The sequence below is a fragment of the Plectropomus leopardus genome, chromosome 21 (genome assembly GCF_008729295.1).
Source record: "Plectropomus leopardus isolate mb chromosome 21, YSFRI_Pleo_2.0, whole genome shotgun sequence".
NCBI classification, from domain to species: domain Eukaryota; kingdom Metazoa; phylum Chordata; class Actinopteri; order Perciformes; family Serranidae; genus Plectropomus; species Plectropomus leopardus.
The window spans coordinates 2,098,182-2,119,012 of NC_056483.1; the positions used below are offsets into that span (position 1 = coordinate 2,098,182).

Genomic DNA, 20,831 nt, shown 5'->3' on the forward strand with positions numbered 1-20,831 from the left:
CCTTTGCCATCAGAGCTCGAGGTGCGAAGGGGTTACGGGTGTCACTGACAGGCTCGGGGCTCCTGGGTAAGCAGTAAAAAGACTGAACTGTCCTTAAAGTTATAGCCAAGAGACTTAATTTTGCATTCAGGCTCAAGTGGTTTGTTGAACGCGTGCCAGGCCGAAGCCAGAAGGACAGGAAGGAGGGAGTCCGAACCCTGTATGGCTATGGTAACGCACCGTGTAATGGACTACTGTACAACTGGAAATAATGTGCTGAGTCATTTAGGAAAGCTATTAAGCCGCCTGGGTGACTTTGAAATTCACTAAGCCTGTTCACCCTCTACATTTATTCAGGAATAGGGCAGCTCCAGCCCCCAGCTCACTGGATTCCCCCCTCCTCCCCTCTGTTCTCCTCTTTGACATCTTTCTAACTAAATGCTGAGAAGAAACTTAATTACAAATAACTGGGGGAGAGAAGGCTTATCATTAGGAAGCATGGAAAATAGTATGGCTTCTGCCAGCGAAGCCTTGTGAAATACAGTACAGCTGTGTGTTTCCCCACACTTAATTGAACATGTGTTGTATTAACCTTGAAAGCATTGTGGCGATTCTATTTTCAATTAATCTTCTAAAGGAGAAGACGTACAAATTAAAATGGGATGCAAACACAATGTTGCTGTCACAGAGTATTTCTTCAGCGACAATGGGCGACTGGGGTTTTTCCCACTAAGCTAATGGGTTACTGACCGCTTAGATCACTGCAGGCCCACAGCACAGCAAAATACTGTACGGCAGCTTCACAAGCCACCAAAGCACTTATTAAAATGATTGAAATTATAGCACACCTTCCTGCGAGCCATGTGTGTCCTTTGTCGTTTATCATTAAACCATCCTCTATCATCGGCTTCGGAGGATTGATGCACAGGGAGTCATCAGGTACAGGGTACAGTATGCACTTGCAACAATCCACCACATGTGGCAAAATCAAGTTGGTATCAAAAAGCATTTTTCATGACCTGCCTGAACCTCTGGTATAAATGACGTCTAACCCCAGGCACAGCTGTAGGGGAGCTCAAGAAAGCCTGTTAAAATCTAATTCCCCCCCATTTTATTTTATAAAGAAGCAACGCTAAATGCAAAAATTTTACATCGGCCAGTTTGCATGACAATACACCCGGCAAGCACTTGTCAATTTGATCCCCGGGAATCCACGGGCTTTGGGGTTTTGACTGCTTACCAAAGGGACTGACAGAGGCCATAAAATGTAAATGTCTCGCGGAGGCTTCCCAGGTTGTGATGTTGTTCAATAATGGATGCAGTGCTTTACATTTCCCTCTTTTGGAATCAGTTCAGATAGAAAAGGGGCCCCTGTCAGAATTTACCAAGAGGTTCAGAGGAGAAATATTCACAAAGCCGAGCACACAAAGGTGATATGAAAAAGGAAAAAAAGGCGAGTCAGAAATCAGGAGTGATTCAACACAAAAGTGCATGTGGGAACATATCATCAAAAAGAAGGGTGTGTTTGTGTGTTTGTGTGTGTGTGTGTGTGTGTGTGTGTGTGTGTGCGCGTGCACTGTCGAGCGAATTGATAACCATGGGGATCTTTGGTTTGCTTGGTGTAAAGGCTCTCAAAAAAAAAAAAAAAAAAGCATGCCATGTCTTGAATATTTTGCAACTTTTATCTTTTTCATCCATCTCCCCACATAAATCTATATAGTTTAGTCTCGAGTCGACAGATTATCGGCCTGGCCAATTATTAGGGTCCTTATTAGTAGTATCTGTCTTTTATTTTAATGACTGCCAATAAAATTAGTTCATGAAAAAGTGTGCATATTACACTCAACCAACACCAGGGAAGGCAAGAAGTGTCAGCATGGGAGGAAGCTTTACTTTGCAAAACCTCAGGGAGCTCTTTTTATTCATTATTTTTTTATAGAAATTTTGACCTTTAAAAGAAAAAGCTGCAGGAAACTTGTACATGTTGGAAGTTTCAACATTTGCTAAACACATTTAAACTAAGTTTTGTGTTGGAGTTTGCTATTTTCCAAATTCTAAATTTCGACATGTTTTCATTTTTATTGTAAATGCAAGTCCATTTCTACATATCGGTTTTCGTTCTCATAAAGTAGCAATAATCAGTATCAGCCCTCGAAAATCACTATCTGTCAAACCCTCATTTAGCCAATTAGTATGCATGTCTTTCACTTGGAAAAAAGTCAAAAAAACATGTTGATTCTAGTGGAACGTAGAACAGCGGTGACACGATGACTGATGGCATCTTAAAAAATACAATTCTAACATAAATTTCTTATCAACTTTTAAATCTTTGTGATGAATGCCCTGTTCTCATAGTATAATGAATCCCTGCAGCCTCTAGGGATTCTTTTAATAATTAGTCAAGTGAAGTCACATCGCTCGAGAGAAAATAAAAAGCATCATTTAGCGTCAAAGTTAACAGAGGTTTTGGGTATGGCATTTGCTTTTTTGGGGGGCAAAAATAGTCTACGACCACCAACAGCGACCACCATCACTCTTATGTGTGTCTGGGTATCAATCATGGCTTCCCTCCATCAGTACTCTTTAGTCTGGTAAATCACAGTGAGCGGAGAATGACTCACAGAGGCAGAGGTTACCTGCAGCTAGAGCTAATTTCAGTAGCAGATTCAGCAGCACCCTGGGATCCATTTTTAGTGTGCACGCTGAAAAAAAAGTCATACTATTACTATGTCTCATATTACTCATACTTTTCTTAATGTTTTCCCTTTAGGCTTTTCAGCCCACCTCTTAATTCATTTTGGTGCCTGAAACAAATGACAATTAAAAAAACATTTGTCTACAATTGGACATGGGACAATACAACAATTCTATATCACAATTATCCTGGCCGAAATGATCGCAATTCTCAAGATGTTATCCCCATAATCATCAAAATATGCTTACAACTCTTAAAAAAATAATGAAGTGAAATATGGTTTGCTACTTGTGGAAGAATAACCTGTAAACTCTTCTCTGGAGTATGACTGTATATCTCTTAGTCTCGCTGTTATTTCGTTGTGGATGTCCTCAGGGATCTTGTTTTCTTTTGGTTTTACTTATATTATTGTGCATCTCTCGATGGTCTCTTTCACTAAGGAAACAAAGTCTTTTTCCATTTCATTTCATCTTGGTTTTTCACTTATTATAAGATTACTATTATGATTGTTGTCAGTGCTAATGGGGTTCCAATTTCACAAATAATCAAATAAAACACACAGGAATTTGATTTTTACTGTATATTAGAACATATAATTTACGGTGAACATCATTTTTAGTGAATAACAACCAAAGATTTTTTTTAATTATTAAAAAAAGCCAAGTTTTTCAATTATCTGAAATGCCATCATATAGATATGAAATATTCCAAATTTCTATAAGATCATTTTTGAGACTGATGCGTATTGTGGCCTAGTGTCTTTTAATGTTGGTTACCCAGCAATCGCTATGAGTGCTGCTGGACACATTATTCACAGTTACCCCAAAATCAAAAATTCATCATGATCAACTTCTTGTGACTTCTATCACAATGCACACTAAAAAACGTATAAAATCCCATCCCTCACTAGGACTACTATAATTTTTGTGAATTTTGCAAGGTTTAATGTTTGCCATTTTTTGGCATTAATGACACTTCATTTCATAAAACCTTAACTGTAATATTAATGTCATAAAGGCATCACCAGCTCTGTGTTCTGCTATGATTTTTTAAGTTTTTGAACTCTCCTTATTTCCACAAATTTCATCTATAAACACACAGCCAGTGTTTAAATGTACAGCAATGTATCCCTTCAAAATATACAATTCTAATTAAAATAAAATATCATCCATCTTTTTAGATATTACCACTTTGGGGAAAAGTAAAACCTCTTCACTGTGACTCCACTTCACTCATAAAAACATCTGAAATTCTTTGTTCAACATAATTTATTCAGAATACATCAGTAAAATTTGCTATACGGGGACAATGACATAAAATGAGATGAAGTAACAGTCTAGACGTCGGGTCTTTTGAAGGACACGCTTTTGTTGGCTGCATTTTGCGAAAGATCGAGCCCCTGATATGAAATGCATCTGCCTCTGATCTCTACTACTCTCTTTTTTGTACCATAATACCAGAGCTGGGTAGTTAACTTTAAGTCAACACCTGAATACTTAATCGTTAATTTTATAATAAAAGTTTAAAACTCTGCAATACAGCATCATTTTTACATGCAAACTGTATACTTTTATAGTCTTTATGCATAAACATGCCAATATCTGTTGAATATATTCCAAGCATACTGTATACAGTCCACCTACCTTATGTATAAAGATGTCACATTAATCATTTTATATTTATTCCAGCAGCTTTTGCACTAATGTCTGACAGCTTACACTTTCATATTATTGTGTATGTATGATGACTTTTTTTGTGTATATTTCTATCAATACATAATAGTCAATGTTTACCCTGAACAGATTTGTTGTCCTTGTTTTTACCTGCATGTCTATTTCTGTGTACTACAAATTTAAAAAAAATTAAAAAGTCAGATTCAATGTTTTTTTGCAAATATTTGGCTCATAAAGGCCCCCTGTCTTGGCGTGAAAAGACAGGAGGTGGTGCTTGTTGCAAACCTAGTATTAGGATCCATACCAAAAAAGGCATTTGTTCAAGACAAATGATGTAAAGCAACAGAATTAATGTTATAGTCAACATGCAAGCTTTTTAACAAAAGAACACATTTAGATGCAGCCTTTGCATTGACAAACATTTTGATTAATAACTTTGATTTTGTTAGAACTCTGATATTGTTTTTTCAGGGCGGATACTGATTATTAGTAGTTAACAAGAGCGAAAACCGATATTTGGAACCGATATGCCTTTACAGTCAAAAATAAAAATCTTTGTGTCATTATTAAAAATCAGTTTAGTTGCCTTTAGCAAATAATCAAAAACGAAACGTTCAACATCATTTACAGCAAGTTCTCAGCAACTTCTTTTAATAAATCAAGTAGAAATTTAATTACATAAATATAAAGATAAAAATGGCTCCATGAGGTTTTACAAAGTAAAAGTTTCCCTCATGCTGACTCTCTCTTTGCATTTTTTTCATTTATTAATTTCATAATTAATATGAAATACTCCCAGGCTGATACTCTGTCGACCTCTAGTCTGAGTAGTTGGGACGACTTTAAACCAGTCTGGGAATTTCAGCTGCTATAGTTTCTGAGAAAGGTGGAAAGGAAAGCAAAGAGGACAAAAATCCCCACAAACAGTCAACATGAACAAATAATTGTGAGTAAAACCGTCTAGAAAATGTTAGCATTTGATGTCAAAGTCGTTATGTAGTAACCATGCAGTCGATTTTCGCCACACGACAGCGGGACAAAAAAACCTCCCAATACTGGTATGATCCTTCAGTCGTCTGCGGAGCCACATGCACCAGGTAAGCCCTTCCTGCTCTTTATTTTCTCCCCAGAGGGGTCATGGCTTAGTCTTTCAAGGATGGACAAGCTAAATGGTACTTTACTGTACCATAACCCCGTCTCCCGAGAGCAAGGACGTTGTCCATTTGAGACTTTCCCCACATCGATGGCTTCTATATTTCATCTCTCAATTACCCATGACTTTGCTGAGAAATACAAGGCACCCCTCTGCGACATATTGCACCCCTCCTTCCTGCTGTCCCCCATCACTAAACTCAACAGGGCAACCGTGCTACCCTGTGATGGGTTTCGGAGCGGGAATAAAGGCTCACCGTGAGCAACCCTTGTCTAACTGGTGGGAGACAGCTGGATTAGAAGCAGCAGCGCCCCTAGAACATCCCAATTAAAATCAAAGCAATCACCATCGCAGTGAAGTCATTAGATTGAGAGCCTGTTTGAGGCTAAACGCTATAATAACGCGGGAGCTGCAGGATTTCAAAAGCCTGTCAGACACTGATTTCATACATTGGAAAGTTTGATGAATAGAGCCTTGTGAGAGGCAACTCTTGAGCGCTGCACTATTACCGAAAGCTTTGCTGGGGATTAGAGGGAAGACAGAAGCTTTCATTCCTTCAGTAAGTCAATGTATGAATAATTTACTCAGTGGGTATCTCTGCGAGCTCTCCCTGTAAGCCCTGGTAATGTTTTATTTGTATGTTTTCTGTCAAAAGTAATCTAGCATCCGGAGTCGTGAAAACAGTTGGTGGAGATCCGCCGAGTGTGGCAGGCCTCATGCAGCTCCCATAATACCTGTTTGATGTGACGTTTGTTGTCAGTGATAATTAGCTCTTCACTAGACCATGTCCATTCCCTGTCCCATGATTAGGGGAGCGCTGATAAGACGAGCTGTGAAAGAAAGCACAAGGAGGTTTTCTCCCTTTATCTCCCTGTCTTTGCTCTGTCTGTTTTTTTAATGCGATAATTAATTAGGGTTTATTACAACTTGGTTCTTATTTTTGTAAGTTTGACGTTTCATTGGATATGATAACATCCTGCTCTACCGACGACATTTAACAAAGTTGAAAGGGTCCAGAAAGGTTTTTTTTTTAAGTAAAAAAGGTAAACACCTGAATTTTTTGTAAAAATCCCATACTGCACAGTGCAGTGCAAATCATTGCCATATCCGAGGTTGTGATAATTTAAAAAAAAAATTACTTTGCATGAAGTATATTGAAAATAAATCGTTTTTTGTGTTTGTTTATTTTTCATCTAAAAACATAGTGCTATCATGACAAAAACCTGTATTTTAAAGTGTTAAAGTTCTGAAAATGAATGAATATTTGATATTTATGATTAGGACTGATTTAAAAAACATAAACCCAATGAAAGAAGAAAATCATATTAATGGATTGTATTCTTTAAAGCTTGATTTTGAAAAGCAAATTTTGTGCGCAGAGCGATACAAGTGTGTGTGATATTAAAACACGCTCTAAGGGTCAAAGCTGCAGTTGGTAACTTAATAAAAAATAACTCATTTGTCATAATTACATAAACTGTCACTGCATCCACGCAGTATTAATTTGTGAAAAAAGTTATATTCCTTCTCCTCCTCCTCTTAATGCTTTTACTGGCATTACTGCACATTAACTAAAACAACCAATCAGAGGCTCAAAGTCTCGAATGCAACTGTCAATCACTGCCTGTGACTACGTTGTGAAATTCCATAGCTTTTCCAGGTTTTCCATGACCGTGGAAATCCTGTCAAAATCACAAATATGCTCTCAGTGTCACATAGAGCAACACTTTCCTTCTCTCTTCTCACTTTCTTCACTAGAACTTATATACTGTGCTGTACCAAAACAATTTCGACCAACTTTATCAATAAAGTATCAAGTTACGAGCAATGTCACCACTCTCTGAGATATCAGCAATTACTTTGGTGATGTTACAATGTTATCACAACCCAAAGAAATGATGTCCAAACCCACAAAAATAAGATCCAAGTTATAATGAAGGAGAATTAATTACCCATTAAATTAACATTTCTCACAGCCCAAATAGAACCGTTTTCCTGGCTAATGCTGCATTTCTTTCAAAGTCATAAGTTGGAAATTCCCAACTGGTAGATTGCAATTATAACCTCTGAGTGCTCCAATGGACCAGCACGGGGGGGTGAAAAAACATGAAGGGAATGAAAGAAAAAAAAAAAAAAAAACACGCTCTCACCATGACATTTTTATTTATGTTTAGACTGGAGCTCCCTCTTTGCCGTTTAGGTTTAGTTAACTTGTGCTCTAAAAAAATTGTGGATCATGCACCCTGCCCATTGAGGTTTAATTCAACCAATGAAATTATTTCCGCCTCCCTTGCATCTCTGCCTCTACATAATACTAAAACGCCAATCAGCCTTTCCTCTCGCTCTCTGACTCTCCCTCTGCACCTCTCTCTCCCACACACACACACATACACATACACACACACACACACACACACACACACACACACACACACACAGAGAGAGACACACACAGCAGTAGAAACTTGCACAGGAAATCCTCTCTGCATGCTCTCTTTATCAGTTTCACATGGGCATCTCAACACATACTGTCCTACAGACACACACACACACGTGATGGACACACACATGTACACAAACACACAGAGCGAGTGAGTGAGAGAAAGAGAGACCCAAAACACCAAAACAGTGTTAATCCCCTGAGGAGGTCTCTAAAAGGGTTTCTTAAAGCTGATTTCCACCAGACACAGGCTTTCCAGGTCAGCACTGTTTGTGGTGGCAATGGTGCTGAAGCATTCAAGCTTTACGCCCTCACCTTTCCACTCTGCTACTTCCTATTTCTTCCCCTCTCTCACACAGCCTTTCTTGCTCTCCCTCCTTTATTAACTGCATTTGTCCTTGCATCTTTTTTTTTTCTTTCTGAGAGGACATCCACATAAAGCCTGGAGAATATGAAAATGTTGTTTGTGCGTGAAAAATTACTTTAGGGTCATATTTGTACAGAAATAAAGCAACAAGATAAATGTGAATACAGTTAAATGACAACAGCTCTATGACTGAATATTTAGACATTTATAATGACACCTCCTGAATAGGGCTGTGAGATATGACAAAATATATCATCCGAGGATAATATTATTCATATTACGTTATATCGTTTAATTGGTTTTCTTCTGATAAGCACTACTTATACTTGTAAATACTATTAATATATAAACTGAAAAGCTGTTTGTTTACAGTTTGCAGTGGATGAATCCTCATACCACAGTTATAGTTTAACTCTCCTTCAAAACAAAAGCACCATGGGTTCCGCTTTGATATATTTAATTTTAACATTAATTTATTTCACTTTATTATAACAGTGCTTCATTAAACTTCTTACTTTATTTAACATTTTAACTGTATTTAATTCTCCTTTATTATAACAGTCGTTTATGTAGCTTTATGATATGACAGTAGCTATTTTATTTGTAACTTGAGTGAATTTAATAATTTTGTATTTTGGTAGTTTACAGTAGTTTAGAGGCAATTTTATAATACAAAAATATATATTGTGTATCTTGATATAGCCTTAACATATTGTGATATTATTTTAAATCCATATGGATCGCCCAGCCTTACTCCTGAATATTAATCATTGCCGTACAATGAGCAAAACAGCCTCCACCAACACAGTGCTACATAACGACAAACTATACCTGCCAACCATATCAACAAGGAAGCGTGCATCTACCACTCACTCAGCTACCATCTTTCGCCAATACGCCATTATTGTTTACATCCCATGTTTACATCTCAGCTGTCAAGATATTAGCAGCATGTTAGCTGTTACGTATTTGTTTATTATTGCGTTTATTAATTTGCAGGATGTTTCACTTTTTTTGAATGCCTTTTTGAATTGGCATAATTTCCACAGCTGCTGCACTTTTGTGCTTGTTGGCTACTGTACAAAACAAAGGGAAAAAATCATTTTTTTAAATTTATTCGGCTTGCTGTGGACATACCAAGCACACAGGGACAGCGCTGAGGTTTGAGGTCAATGTGACATAGTGGCCAGACTATGGAGGTACAAAGAGGCATCTATGAATCAGTGGAAACGTTTTCTGGAATATCACAACCACTGTACAATGAATCGTTTCACTATCAGGGTTTGATGTATTTGCTGCACAATTAAATAATTTCATCCCAATTAAAGTTAGTGGAACACTAAACCGGGAAGTTAGCTGCTCGGTCTGCAGAAGTCATAGTGTGCCTGCTCTATGGGCCAAATGCTGCAGAAGCAGAGCGTGAGTTTTAGGTTATTTTACACATGGAAGTTTTTTGGCTTTATGCGCCTCCGAGCAACTTTCATTAAAATAAATGGGGCCCCACCCCCCAAGTTGTATCCACTTCTCTTTATAAATCCATGTGACATCGGCCCCTCTCCACTCTGTCTTTGAATCTCGCTCCCGCTCTTTCACTCATCCAGTCTCCTCTCTGTCAGAGCCAATATGTTTTGCATTTGAATCACACTGTTATTTAACATAAATCGAAGCAACTTTAATCAACGGCAAAATAAATGCATGATGCCGCTCCGTATGTAATTAGTTGGAGGTCTTTAGCTTATCTGTTTTTATAAGACCTCCAGGCTCAGTAATGGGATAATTAAAATCGATACAGTGGCATCATTGCATGTGACTTCCTCCTAGATCTGATTTGGTAGAGTCTGATAGAGCACACAGCACAAAGCAGAGGTAAACAAGGAGGGCTGTTTTTGTCCTCGTACTTGTTTCTTGCATTCATCTTGGCAACAGTGATGTTTTTGTCAGTCACCAGAATTGAAAAATGTGGCAGTGTATTAGGGCAATAGTAAGTAAGAAGGAAAAAAAAGAGAAGGTGGGGAAGGAAGGTAATATTCCAATAAAAACAAAAGACTTAGATATTCTCATAAATTTGCAAAAATTGAAAAATGGAAAATAGAAAAATTCCATATTGTTCTTTTTTTAAAAAAAGATTTCTCATTGAATATTTAGCTTTTTTCTTGTAACTTCTCATCTTAAAATTCTGAAAGTGTATTACGGCAATACTGAGTTAAACATAAATAAAGAGTCAGGGAAGCAGAGTAATATTTTGATTATAAAAACCTCAGAGTTTCCTAAATTATAGTTGTACATTTCAAAGATTAAATACTTGGATATGCTCTGTGATTATAATTTGCAAAAAATAGACACATTTCATATTTTTTAACTTTTTTTAATTTAAAGATCATAGAATATCCAGGTTTTTTTGTGGAAAAGAGCTAGAGAAGGAGGGTATTATTCCAATAAAACCTCAGAATTTCCAAAATTAAAGATGTAAATTTCCAAGATTAAAGACTTGGATATTCTCTGAGATTATATTCATGAATTTGTGATAACAGGAAAAAAAAAACATTTGTCATAAAATATACTTTTTTTGGCAACTTTTTATCTTTAATCTAAAAATAATAACAAATAAAATCAGAATATAACCACCCTCTTCTGGCTCCATATTTTTTGTTTTACCTTTATTTTTATCTACCATAGCACTAATAAACCCCTTGTAGAAATCAAATCTGCCAGGGAATCTAGGGTATTTATGATAATGATTACATTTTCTTTTCTTTTTTTTAAAATGGATTATTTTTGGGGGGTTTTATTGCCTTTAATCAATAGGACAGTGTGAGCGTGAAATGGGTAGAGAGAGAGGGGAAGACAGAGAGGGGGTCCAGGCCGGACTCGAACCTGCGGCCGCTGCGGCAAAGACACAGCCTCTGCACATGGGGCTCTGCTCTATCCACATTTTCTTATGATTAATTCGGACAGCATTGCAGGGATTTGCCTCCCCAATATATATTATAATTACTGCCTTGATTGTTTTAAACCGAATGAATTAGCGAAAACCTGTCAAAATGATACAGTCCCGAGAGACAATGGTGAGTGCAGTATGTGCAGGATTTGCTCTCTGCATTTTGCTGCTATGCAGTAAAAACCATCTAAGAAAAATAAGCCTCGCTATCAGCTTGACAATCATGCGTTTTTGAGTTTATCCAATGGATTTTGAATGGGTGTGACTGATACAGAAAAAGACAAATTTTATCTCAATCCCCAGAGAAGCATGACATTTGCTGAAAATTTAAATATAAAAATCAGCATATAAGGTTTTTGGTGGACAGCAGCAGTGCACTGCATTAAGACTGGGGAGTTTTTCAAGTGGGATGTGGAACTACTTGTATGGTAATGGGCGTATCTGGCAGTGTTACGACTTCATTTCCTCCACCTGTGATCCATGACAGCGACGTTTTCTCTCGGCCCTGTTTTATGCTCACCCCATCATAGGTTTTTTACACCATCAATTACATCCCACTTTTCTTTCTCTCATTCTCTCCTTTCCCCACCACATTGTCTGATTCATGGAGTGAAATGGTATTCTGACAGACTGCCTCTCTGATGTGCTCTGCACCATCTCCTCCTCTCTCAGAGCCCCGAATTCATGAGCCAAACCCACCAGAAGGGCTGCAGGACTCATCGCTTCTATAACTCACACATGTTACACAATCGGGTGTTCGAGGTGCGTTCCAGGGTGAGAGATCAAGGTCGAAATACTGTACATCTGCCTCCTCTTTTGTTGCCATAGATTACATTATAAACAGCAAGAAAACACAGAAAGAAACTGAGAAACAAAAGTCTGTGCTTTCGGACGACACTCTCTTTCTTGCAATCATTAACCATTATGAGTTTTGTTACCTAAGATCATTACGCTTCTTCGTACATTTATCGCGACAGAATCGATCAGGTCCCTTTTATGTTTTTTCCTTCTTTTTCCTGCTTTCAAGGTTGAGATATAAGACCCTTTCAAGCCAACTTATGCTAGAGGCTTAGAAAAACTGAATGGAAAACAAAATGTAAGGGAAAAAACAGTGCACTATATCATAAAGGAGTTCATCTGTGCAAGAGAACATGGGTCTGTGAAGAACTACTTTACCCTCCAGATCTGAGTGGCTGTAAAATGTACATCTGTTTTATCTCTGACAAGGACACTAAAATGTTTTGGCTGCTTATACAGATGCATCTTTTTTTGGTTTGAAGTTTAGCCTCAAATGAGACGCTTGTTTTCATAAGCACACAGCACATTTGTTTCTCTCACTATATTAATTAATGGCATCTCCTAATTGCTTTGTATTTATATTTGGACTCCTTTTTGCCAGCACCACCTTTGTCTTTTTATATTCTGCAGAATAAAATACAGCAGAAGTTTGACAAGCGAAATGGATGATTTAAAACTCTTTACAGCAACTGTTACCACGTCAAAATGACTTGCTGTCAAGCAAAAGGGCTACAAGTACATCTGATTAAAAATAACAAAAAAATAAATTGCATTCTTGTGTTGCCTGTTCTTGTCCTTTACTGTGGTAGTATAACGTTTCCTAATGACACAATACTGTATAATACATTTTCCAGTTACCTCGAAATAGTAGAAAATTGTAAACAATATATTTGGATTGAAAAGTATAACTATCGAGTTCATACATTTGAAGAAAGATGGGGAAAAGGAGTGAGGTATGAAACACAAAATATTTACAATAATTCTCTTGTTAGAGGTGATAACTAGAAAACAATATGATATTGTGTTGATGTGTTTCTCACATTGGTTTACACAAGAATGTGTGTGTGAAGATATGCCAAGGCATGCCTATCCTATCCTTTGACTAAAATTATCAGTTAAAAGTCAATTTTATCATAAACTGATATGTAATCAGTTATAATAGCTATGTTTTCTTTTCCTTTCTAATATTTTTCTTTATCTTTTTAATATTTTTTTCTCATGTTCTGTAATACCAATAATAATATGTAATGATTTCTTAAAATGCAATTTTAAAAAAAAACATCTTCTGATGGATTACAGGTAAACAGTAACTTAAAAAAAATCATATTTTCTTTTTAACTTAAAATAAATTATTATTATCATTATTAAATTATTAATTCAGGACAATAACCTTGTTTTGTTTCCCCCTTTGGCTGCAACAAATTCTTTTTTTTTCCTTTATTTATCTTTTTTTTAAATATAAATATACCTCAGCCTTGGAAGGGGAATTCAAGGTTTTACACTCTGCAAAGATATGTTTTTGGTAAGAAAAATAAATTGACTCACTGTAGTACAAAGACAACTGCTAGTTCCAACTGATAATGAACATCCAAATTGGTTCATGTTTTTTAGTATTTTGATATTAAAAAATGTTAACTGTAATATGTTCCTCTCTTATTTTGTCATTTGTCCCATAATAATGCACAATTATTTGACTGCTACCAAGCGCATGCACTTTTCCATCTTAACTTTACGACCAGTTGATTTAAATGAATTGGGAGTATATAATTATAAGTAATTAAAAAAATTCAACATACAGCTAATCAATTTTGCTATGGTATCTTTTAATCACTGTATTCACATTTTATAGACACTTCAGGCTGTTATTTTAGCAACTGCTCTATTCCCTCGAAAAATAAATAAATCTATTAAATTTTCTTTTTTTTTATTAAAAAAACATATCTTTATCAATCAATAACTTTTTTTTACAATGGTATCTGTTATAATAGCATGAGCAAACACAAATGAACAGACAGACTGTAAAGAAAAGAAGGAATCAAAGGTCACAGCAGCTCTTTGGAGGCTACTTAATACAAAGTGACAGCTGAAGAAAACCCTGAAGAATTACTGTATGTGACGAGAACGACACATCCGGGGATCTGAAGACAAGCGCTGTCATTACAACCCGCAAAGAAAACAATACACCAGACACTGCGGCATGATCTCAACCGATGTCTTCCATTTGGTATTCATCAACGTCTGATAGTTAACCGAAAACAACCTGGAAACAACAATGGGATGACATCACTGAAATAACTGGTTTAGGGTTATATGGGTCCAGCTCCACTCATGCTCTATTACAAAATGTACTTATTTAATTTGGCCAAGCCTTGTTGAGATTAAAGGAGTGGTTCCCAACTGGTGGGTCGCAGTCCAAAAGTGGGTCGCGAGTCCATTCTAAATGGTCTGTAAAAAGCACACTTTATTTTGAGTACAGTGAATTTCCCGCAGCAAGCTTTTATTTTGAATTGCAGTTTCCTGCTGTAGAGTGAGAGAACTTTTTTTTATTGTAAGTACAGCAACTATTTAATTGCCCAGTTCTTAGTATTATTTGGCCTACTAAACCTTTAAACCTGGGCAAATTGCTGTGATTTCTTTCAAAAACATGAGGAGAAGGCGACAAACAACTTAAAGGACACGGCCAAAAAATTATAGTAACAGACATTTAAACAGTATTTTTAAGTATGGTGTAATTAAACGTAAAAGAAGTCAAGTGTAAACTTTTAAGTATGAACAAATTGTAATTTTTAATTAATCATTTACTTAAAACATTTGGTACATTTTTAATTATTTATTTAATAGATTTAGTAAATTTTAATTAACATTTACTTAAAGCATTTGGCACATTTATGTAAATAATTACTTAAAATGTACTTAAAACATTTGGTAAATTTTTTAAAAAGTATTTACCTAAAACATTTGGTAAATTATTACTTAAAATTTACTTAAAACATTTGATATATTTTTAATTAATATTTTCTTAAAACATTTGGTAAATTTTTAGAAAAAATATTTACCTAAAAAAATCGGTTATTTTTAATTAATATTTACTTAAAAGGTTTGGTGCATTTTTAATAATTCAATTATCTAAAATATTTGAGCAATTTTTAATTAATTATTTACTTAAAACTTTGGTTAGTTGACTTAAGAAGTAACATGAAGGTTGCAAAATAGCTCATCTTGCATCATGGATCTGTAGGTAAACCTTCACCAAGTCTGCTGTCACCAAGTAGACTTGACAGTTCGACACAACAGTTATGACAATATTAGAATGTAAAATAATGCAGTTTTTCAGAAGTGCCAGATAACCCTGTGACCTAAGTCAACTGAGGCAGAAACCGCTTACATAGATTATCTTTTCTCTTTGTGTGTGCATTTCTGTGTGTTCATGTTTTTTGTATCAAATCTGTATGTATGTGTGTGTGTGTGTGTGTGTGTGTGTGTGAGAAGACTAAAGGAATTGATCTTGAATTTCGCTGCATGCCTCTGAGGGAAATGTATTGTGTTACTGATTAAAACAATGTGTTTTTAAGAGTGGCAGGAAGATGCCAAACAATACTGACTATAAAGTTATTCAGATCTTATATTTAATATAATGTCCACCTCAAAATGAAAATTGGTAACCAAGTCAGTTCACTCAATAAACAGTGAGCACTCTCGGGTGTCTCTCCCTGACGTCGTTGTGGTATGTAATACCCCTCGGGAAAAGGCAAAATGCTTTGTTATAGTCACGAATGTGGGCCAATGGAGGCAAAACCCATTTAGCTCCTGCTAACACACACACACACACACACATACATACATACAGTATATTCCCATACACGCGGACACTGTACAGTACACACACTCACATACAGCCTCGGGGTGTCTGGTCCATTAGTGTTTGAGTCTACACTGTCACATACTGTGCACCAGCATGTGGGTGTGTCCTCGATTTGACTTTAGGACCTTAAGAGTGAGTAAATTTAATCCCCTGATACATCTGTGAAGTTTTGTGGCGTGCACATAAAATTCTTTATATCCTTCATCTTTGGCCTTTTTGTGTTTTGGGACTCAACATTTGTCATGACTGTAGCTGTCCATAAAAGGACACATTATGCAGCGGAGAGACACAGAGAGCAGTTAGCGTAACTATTTGGGATGCTGCTTCGATTCGAGCAAAGCTTGAAGTGACTTAACTGGTGCACGTTAAAGGAGGCATTTAAAAAAAAGATGGCGGAATGGGGGCACGGAAAAAATATATGACCACAATATAAACACAAAGTAGGAAACTGAAGGCTAAATAAAAGCCCAATGACATGTTCATTACACAATATAGCAAAGTGTATTTATGCAATAAATCCAGATATGAGCAACTGGAGCTGCAATCTTTGCTGGCTTTTAAGCGTTCTCGTATTCCTAAGGAGTAAAAGAAATCTTTTTTGTAGCAATTTAACAAACAGAAGAGACAGTTTATGACACTTCATTTAAGCTTCGTAGTAGCTGCACCAACTGCTTACACTGCAGAAAGCTGGTAGCTGAACCCTGCTATTGTTACAAGATATTTGTGGCCTGTTAGCTAATGCTGGACTGCAGGTTGCTTCACCCACTACAAGCTGTTATCCTTCTGTCCTGGTAGCTCATCTTGATTTGTGAGTACATCCTGTCTGCTGATGCTGTTTGCTTGTCTTGGAGGCCAACATGCTCAAAATAGTGAGCAAAATAAGGAAGAAATTCAAATGCAGTCCAAAAGTTAAGTGATAACTCACTGAAAGAAGACATAGTTTTAATGGGGTGAATCGGTGATTCCCCAGTCAGGGTACTTGGGTACTTCTGAAGATGCAAGGGGGTTGGCTAGTCTATGTGGACAATTTGTAGAGTAAAGATAAAAGTATCTTTTTTTGTGGAGTACTTAAAAACCCATATAAAAAATACAACAAAATTAAATAAAATAGAATTTACACCTGTAAAGTTTGTGTTGCAATAGAGAGTGTGTGACATCTACTAACCTTAGGAGGCAAACACAGAAGTCTACACTACAGCTATATTGGAGTAGTGAGCTAAAAGTAATGTATACAAAGCTGGATAATAAAGCTAAATGGCAATTCAGCCAGTTTGCATTAACCAAACTAGTTTAATACATCAGACCAAAGCGGCAAAACTAGATATCAACACAACTCTAGAAATAATGTCATTTGTCGCTACAGTTACAAATCTGAGTATGTAGATCTAGGGTCAGTGCCTGAGAGGTGTAAGTGAGGGACTTATGGGGTACTGCATTGTGGCTGCTCATCAAATATTATGCAACAAAAAATAACAAATAATACAACCACATAAAAAAAGATATTCACTGACTCTGTGCTATCAGGCATAATTGAAATATAAGGAATAAATCCAAAGCATACACAACTAAGCACAAACAATTCAAATCATGGTCACCACAGCAAGTATATGTGGATTTACAAATGCTGTAATTGTGAGCAAAAATGACTGTAGCACTGTCCATAGTTAAAGACAGCAGAGCCATCTCACATTACTGTGGAAACAGAAACACACAGCTCCAGCCAAGCATACAATACAGCCAGAAAAGGAGTATAAAAATCACAAGGTAAACTCACAATATGATACTATCATGATACTGATTTTATCACAACATGGCAATTCTACAATAATAAATATATTACAAAACAATTCATCTACAATGCATCAAAAAATCTGTGACTTAAGAAGAAAAAATACCCCTCAAAAGGCAAAAAGCAGTAATTATGTATTCATTCAGCACTGAGGTGTCAGTTTCACAGAATTTTACAACACACAACAAAGTGCATAGTCTCTCACACACACAGACTGTAAGTTATCCATGATGTGTGGCATCTTTCCCATGTAAAACAACCAGAAAATGGCAAAAAGCCAAACTGCCAGAAAGCCGAACATTTTATCGTCATTCTGTACATGTTGACACATGAAAAGAACAAAACTTGTGACTCTGGTCCAGCAGTGCAAAATGAAGTGACACTGTTAGTAAATAACAAAATAAATAAAACCAGGAATAACTGAAAACCTGAGATTTGTATTTAAATAAAGAAGTGAACTGAATTTTCACTTATACATGCAATTCAGTCCTGAAACCCCAGAGCGTAGTGTCTCATCTTTCTAGTTTTACAAATAAATTGATGCAACTGTTATTTATTTTAATTTGTAACTTTGTTGGCACTTTATGTTTGCTATATTACTATTTACTTTTGGAGAAGCAATTTGTTTAACAAAGTCTTAAAGTGTTTTGCTTGTTTTTTTTTTACATTGGTGTGGTGTCACTCTGGTGTATTGGGATTGGTAGGTGTATTTATCTTTGAAAATGATTACAAACAGAAAGGTAAGACACTGCAATGTTATTAAACATTAAAGCACATCCTTTTATGTAATGTTGCTTGATAAAACACAATTCACCGCCTGGTTTTTAACTTTCACTCAGAAGCAAAAATCCGCCTTTAAACTTAAAACACTGAACACCGACTAAATGCTGACAGTATAACCAATATACAACAAACAATAACACGTCATTTAAACCCGCATGTCAACAGAGACAGGTGTACTCACCGGTCACAGGTGTTGTGGTTTGCAGCATCTATTTGTTGGAAAACCCTCAACCCATTTTCCTTAAATCCACACAAGGTTTCCGTGGCTCGTTAATGGGAACACCTCCAGGTTGCAACCAGAGACGCTAACGGCAGTTCAAGCTAACTCCACTCTCCTTTCCGGCCAAATAATAGCTGTCCGAGTCCTCCACGAAATAATAAAAGTCCACGGAAACAAACGTAACCTCCTTTTCCACGCCGTCCGCCTCCTCTTCGGTCTCCAAAATTTCCGTGTTTGCGATAATGTCCAAGGAGCTAGCTCTCTCTCCAGGAATTAGCCGGTGTCCGCGGCTGCTGCAAACGTCTTCCTAACTTCCACGTTGTTGTTTTTTTGGGTTTTTTTTCTCGATAACAAAAGTTAATCAGTCCATAACCCACTCAGCTAAGTAGCTTCAACGCACAAAAACTCACAAATTTACTGAATTTTAACCGAAACGATGTGACACCAGCTGACTACAAACCGTTTGCCTCAATGTGGACTATGCGCAAGTACGTGTCGGTCACACAAACTTGGTCCCGCCCACTTCCGAAACAACCAATCAGATCACGCCGCGAGCAGCAAAGGTCAAAGTGTCTTTAACATGTTAAATTAAAATAAAATAAAATAAAATGTTTGCATGAATAAATAAATAAATAATAAATAAATAAATACATTTTCAATAATTGGTTTCTTTACATAATTTAAAATTATAAACTTAATTTACCCAACAAACTATTTTTAGATCAGAATCAGACTCTATTGTCATAACATGTAAACACACAACGAAATTATCCACAGCAACTCAGTCTGGGGCAGAACATAAGCAGAAAAGGGCAAAGTAATAAGATTATGCTATAAAGAAAAATAAAATGAAATAAATAAGAACACAGTTATAAATCAACTGTGTTAATAAATAAACGACAGAGAGGTAGCAGTCTAAGCAGTTCATAAAACCAGATTTAAAATTTTGCTGACATACAAGTCATGGTTAAAAAAATGTAGAAATTATATCTCTAAAGCCTGTTTATTCTGTGATACTGGCACTAAAACTTTCCTATACCTATTCTATGAATGCATTTGTGTAAAAAATAAATACAAAAATGGATTGAGGTTGAAACATACCTTTTTAACTCTTATTCACACATAGGCCTGTAACAAACCTTTGTCAGTGTCAATGTGCTATATTCTCTGCTCCTTATTAAGCACTTAATTTGTAAAGTAAATTGTTTCTAATTTAAGGTGCTAAAACTTCAGCCTCCTGTTGTTAAAAAATTCAGTGTTAATGACTTTGATAGATCTGTTGTAACAGCAGCCATTAATAAAATAGTATTAGCAATTGCTAAACTGTGTAACTTTTCTATTTTAAATAAGAACATTTTAGTAAAACAAGAATTAAACTACACACCTGCTCAGACTAAGTTTAAGTAAATGATTATGTATCACTGTGAGGACACTTAAAGATGAGATGAAACATGTTAAATTACTGTACAGTTAACATGGAGGCCGACTAGAGGTTAAGGCAGTGATACTCAACTTACGGCCCACAGGCAAAATCTGAAATCAGAGAAATGTATTAAAAACCTAGAAATGTCCCAAAGTTCGAGACACACCTAGAAACAAGGGCTGCTGCGACTGGCCCCTGGCCTCCTGTCATTTTGCAAAAGTCCCCCCTAAGGCAAAGCAATTTGAGCATCCCTGACTTAAGCTGTTAAATTTCTTATTTATAATATAAAGTTCCAAATCTGCAGCTTCCTGTTGTTTGATAATTTAACATTAATGCCTTTAATCTGTCTATTACAACAGCAGCTACATATATTATGGCATTAGTCATAACTAAGCGGTGTAATTATTCCTTAAAAAAAGTTGTATTAAACTCAAATAAACTACCTGCCTGCTCAGATTGTTTAAATGATAACATATCACTGTGAGGATGCTTAAAGGTGAGATAAATCATACAAAATTACTTCACAGTTGACACTGAGGCCAACCGGTGGTTAAGGAGTAACAGTTGCAAAGGCCCGATGTAATTGTGCATCAAGTATTCATATTGTTAATATATTGCCACGTTGTCATCATAATCAGAGTGGGAGTTAATTCAACTAATGGGGCCCTATTTTCGTGGAGTGGACACGGCGATCAGAATACAAAATATACC

At 36.3% G+C, this 20,831-nt stretch overlaps 1 protein-coding gene across 1 annotated transcript in view; it reads right to left on the bottom strand.

Moving 5' to 3' along the window:
- LOC121960680 (cadherin-20-like) overlaps positions 1 to 18,703 on the bottom strand; it is a 656,497-nt gene extending 637,794 nt beyond the window's left edge. Inside the window, exon 1 of the mRNA XM_042510489.1 lies at positions 18,659 to 18,703. The gene's annotated coding sequence lies outside the window, so the exon portion shown is untranslated. The remainder of the gene's footprint in view (positions 1 to 18,658) is intronic.
- Between the last annotated feature and the right edge of the window lie 2,128 nt (positions 18,704 to 20,831).